General features: G+C 38.2%; 1 long non-coding RNA gene across 1 annotated transcript in view; it reads left to right on the top strand.

Moving 5' to 3' along the window:
- The first annotated feature begins 301 nt into the window (after window positions 1-301).
- LOC148657263 (uncharacterized) overlaps window positions 302-5,098 on the top strand; it is a 48,533-nt gene continuing 43,736 nt past the window's right edge. Inside the window, exon 1 of the long non-coding RNA XR_015940914.1 lies at window positions 302-437. This is a non-coding gene — a long non-coding RNA (uncharacterized LOC148657263). The remainder of the gene's footprint in view (window positions 438-5,098) is intronic.

The following is a 5,098-nucleotide window of genomic DNA, read 5'->3' as shown; positions in this document are numbered from 1 at the left end:
CCCCCCACAAACCACGCCTCTTCCGCACCAATAGCCAATAGTCGACGGAAGGTCTTCTCAGCAGCCAATCACCACCTCACTGTTGGGGTCCGGCCGTACAGACTGTCTCAGCATGCTGCCAATCGGGGCTAGGTTAGTGCTGCTGCACAACTAATAGCAAAAAAGCGACACTGAAAAATGCGAAGCAGAAGCAAGCTGAATAACTTGGCTGAACCAATCAAACTAGATGAAAACCTTAACAGGTAACCAATGCCTGTTGCGACAGAAAGATGCCTTTTAATCATGGTTAGGGGTTAGTGTTGCCTTTTAATCATGGTTAGGGGGCCGTAATTGATAGTGGGACGAGAGGAGTAATTCCATGTGTATTTAATTTTTTCACGCTGCTTCCATAAAACGTGTTCGATCCCACGGACATAACCGAAGAATTGGGAAATAAGGTAAAGATGATAAATTATCTGTTAATCTTTGGGAGAGTATGCTCATTAATTGCTTTTTAACTGTTGTCAAAATACCTAACAAATAAATCAAATTTAACATTTGCTTGGCTTAAAGTCCAGTAAACTTTTACACACGTTCAGAAGCGTACAACCAGAGGATGAAGTATATTAATGGAAAAAGGCATGTGCACATGACACAGTGTCTAAGATTATAGATAATGGATTACGGTACCTAAATCATGGGCTACTCTTCTCAGTACAAACAAGCATTATTGTCGTGCCCGTTACTTGGTCCCTGTCACTAAACTTGACAACAGACAGGTTGACAACAGAACCAGGTCATCAGTATGGAGTTAAAGCATTTAACTTCTGTGTCCAGCAGGGTGATGCCAGGAGCTGCAGACTGCTCTATCAGTGTGGCCAGTGCTTTTACAGTATATGAAGAGTGTTGAGTTGAGACTGTAGTCCTGCCTCACTCCTCTGCCTGGAGTGAAAAATCCTTGCTGTTATTGCCAGTCTTTGCACTGCATTTATTGACAGTGTACATTGACTTAATAATGTTGTAACTTTATCTTTCATGCAACTTGAGCTGCAGACATTTGCAGAAGGGTGCATCATTACATACTGAATTGTTGTACTCTACAAAGCATGTAAATGTTTTGTTGTCCTTTGTTGGGCTCACGTTTTTCACGAGAGTAAGCAGAGTGTAAGTTTGGTTGCAGGTGTGATGTTAGATGTTTGGGCATTAAGAATACTGCAGAGCATCTTTCCCAGATTACTGCCTACAAAAGTCCCCCCTTATTTATTAGAGTGAAATTTGTCACCACTTTTGTATATTGGGGTTATAATTCCAGATTTAGCAGAATTGATCAGCTCTCTGGACTAAGATGAGCAGTTTTTGCAAGACATCATACAGCTTAGGGCTGTTGTGTTTCAGCATCTTGTAATTGATGCTTTCAGGCCCACAGGCTTTCCTGGAATTGAGTGTCTCATGTTTGTCCTGAATTTCTTCTGGGGTATTTAGTACATCTACTATAGATGGGATTGGCAGTTTTTGATAACTCTTTCCAGTACACAAAGCTTTTTGAGGATGATCTTTTGCGCTAGCTTCAGGTCATTGTTTTACAATTCTGTGATAAAGGTTTTTGAAATAAATTACCCAGATGTTACTAGATTGCATAGCCAATTCTTTCTGATTAGAGGAAGCTGTTTCCAATATTTCCATATGATGTTTTCTTCAGTAGGTTTGTGAGTCTGCGTGACCTGTACACACATGACACCTATTAATTTCTCTCTGAGGAGCTATTTGTACTACATTAGCTGGAACAGGAGCTCAGACAGCATTTCACAACACACTTTCCCTGTAGGGTTTCTCTGTACTGTACCCCTGTACCCCAGCAATGATTTACAATGTTGAAACAATACAAATTATTCCTTTTTCGAATCTTACAGTAATTTCTTACTTTATTATTTCATGCATTAGAACTTAAATTGAGTGTTTTTGCTTTTCTGTGATATGAATAAAATCACACAGCTTAGCAGACAAACATGATAAAAAAATTAATTCACTATACAAATGCAGAAAATAAACTGACATTTGTTCAAAACTGCCAATAGGGGGACTCAGAGTAAAAGCTACGAGTTGTCTACAGTACAGTTGCAATGAAAGAAACCTCAAACACACATAAAACAATTCAAGTTTAAAGGAAGCTTTGGTACGCAGGTATTGCCAAACCATCTGTATAAAGTGGATTGGTGTTACTGCATATTTGCAGTACATGGAATATTTTAATGGACAATACAATACAGCACATGCCAAACAATTTAGCCCAATATCATACAGAATTTCTATTATGTCCTCCTTCCTGTAGGACATAATATCCTTTTCTCTTGCTAATACATTGATTTATTGATTGATTGATAAAATGCAAAGTCTCTGAGCTAAGAGATGGCTTCTGGATGAGCTGTGTTGAGGGTGTGGGTTGGGCAGTCCTCTAGAATGTGCTGCGTAGTCTGTTTTATCCCACACCAACAAAAAACAAAGTCCCTGAGGTCTTTGATGATCTTTTTTGTGATTTTGATTATTTTCTGATCTTTCTTCTTACACCAAGACAAACTCACTAATTAAACCTGTATGATAATTTACTTCTCTATTTCTTTTTTGTTTCAAATCCATTTTTTTCAATCAATAAAGCAATTATTGCATAGGGTTGGCACACTGGCCTCAGTGGTTAGCATTGCTGTCTCTCAGCACTGCAGCCCTGTGTTCATTCCCCGGGCTGCTTTCTGCATGGAACGTGCATTTTCTTCCTGTGTTCATGTGGGTTTTTTTCTGGGTGCTCTAGTTTCCTCCCACTGTCATCAAAGACATGCTTGTACTGTAGGTCTGATAAAAAGATTTAAACTTGCTACCAATTTCCTATTGAGAGATACAGTATAAGAGCAATAAAAATACACCTTTTGTGATCTCATTCTGACAGAGAAGTGTGTTTTATTGGTATATGTTTTGATCGATGAATTTGAAACAGGGGTATTTCATTTTAAATTGTGGACTGTACTTTATGTGGTTGAAGTTTTTAATATACAGTTAGAAATTTGCAGTGAGAAAAGTGCTCATTCCTTCACTTATTTGATTCGTTTTATTTATAATTCTTAATATTAATAATACATGCAGTTTACAAAAGGAGGTAGCCAGTGAAAAAGCGGGCACTCAGGAGATTGCATTGTCAACTGTTGAACACATTTTTAAACTGGCAGACATCCTTAAAAGGAGGTCAGACTGGTCAATAATTTCAAAAGAAGATTCACCACATTCTCCCTTAATTTAGCACACTGTTCAGTTTCACTAATAGGCTAATCGTTGCAAGACTGTGGTATGCACTATTAAAAAATCTGAAATATAGATCTTCTCTACAAATTATAATAAGGCTAAAGAATTACAAAGGCTACAGTTTGTATACTCTGTATGAGAGGTGAAAATGTATTGATCAAATTGATTGTGATAAAAAGAATCCACACCCATTTCACCTTTCTTACCACAACAGACATTTCATCCTGTTTCTTGTGGTATTACTGAAAGCAACATATAGACTGAAAATAAAGCAAATGCTGATCATTAATATTTAGTGATTACTGCATGATTGACTCCTTTAAAAGTGATGTGTGTGGGTTTTTCAAAGAGTCCAAGTGTTGGCATGGAGCAGTCAGTGCACTTCAGAGTTTATATGTTGTAAACTGTATTGGATGCAATACAACTCCAGAAACTATTTCCACAGAGAGTTACTTGCAGTTACATTGACAGGTGATCATGCATTCAGTACATATCTGTAGTATATTTGTTTGTTTCCTTAAGGTTTTTTGCTTTTGTATTTGAAAGTTGAATATTTTATCCTCAAGAGAAGCCCTTCAGCAGCAGGCTGTTACAGGCCTCTTTAAAACATGCAACCACTAAGAAATGAACAAGAAAAGCTGCTAAATTAAGTAAATTAAGCAAATATTTCAACAGCATAGTTAAGTGTTTAGAGAATCAGAAGCAGGTCCTTGTGGTCTTGAGGACTTATTCCTCCTTCATTGATTGGTCGAATTGTTGGTGCCCAGGCCGATGATCAGCCTTGTTTAATCACTGGTCAATAGCATCCTTCGCAGCCCTTGCTAGCAAGGATTATTGATGATCCGGGTAAGTGTATACTACATCCCCTTACTCGCTTTTCTTTTTCCTGAAACAGAGGCAAAATGTTATTCACAGTTAAAAGGGAGATGTCTGCACTAGGACAATTGTAACTAATTTGATTGAGTAAGTAGAACAGAGGGCTTATCTGAAGTTTTTATGTTTTTTTTTTTCACAATGTTCAAGATTTGAACTTAGAATCACACCAGAGCTCCAGTAACTCCATGTTAATATGAACAACTAAAACCTAAAATGTTCAGTAAAGACTGTGTGTGACAAAAGAAATTGGGAAGCACTGGTAGGCTTTGAAGCATCACATGTCTGGTACTGCTTTCCTAATTCACCCATTAATAGTCAATTTTAAGATATTTTCTAAAAGCTTATTTAGGACAGAATAGGGAGGAAGACAGAGAGGGAGGATCTTTTCATGCCCATTGTGATGCATGAGTTATGTGATGTGTAGTTATGTGATAATACAAAGTGCTTTTCAATTGTGTCCTTCACACAGAGTGCCGATTCACAGGTTTATATTTGTCTTCACATGGTGCAGACAGGACCCTGTGAAATCACTGTTTGTTCCAAGGCTTAGGCCTGTGCTATCTGTTGCTGCAGTCTTCACCTGCCCTCGCTAAGTGTCTGTCTACTCTTTGTATGATGTTAGCATCTTTGGGAGACAGCTTACTGTTCTTGACTGAAAGGGGTCTCTTCTGCGTATTTCACTTCCTCATGAGTAGCAGAATCTACAGCACTTTCTGTTGTGTTTTGGGGGTCATTGGCACTGATAGACATTTTAGATGCTGGTGTTTGGACTGCAGTATCTGAGAAGATGGGGATTTTCAGAGCTGCTGCCTTGAATGTCTAAGTTGCAGTTGTCTGTTTCCAGGTCCTTGAGAGGAGAAGGTATTTCCATTGATGTGTTATTAGATTTTGAACACAACTATTGTATTCTTTCTCCTTTGATAGCCTGGGTCTAGCTGTGTTGATTAGGGATACA

Source organism: Lepisosteus platostomus, chromosome 8 (assembly GCF_059453375.1).
Source record: "Lepisosteus platostomus isolate fLepPlt1 chromosome 8, fLepPlt1.hap1, whole genome shotgun sequence".
Lineage (NCBI taxonomy): Eukaryota > Metazoa > Chordata > Actinopteri > Semionotiformes > Lepisosteidae > Lepisosteus > Lepisosteus platostomus.
The sequence above is the reverse complement of the archived record's forward strand: the minus strand, read 5'-3'. Positions and strand labels throughout refer to the sequence as shown.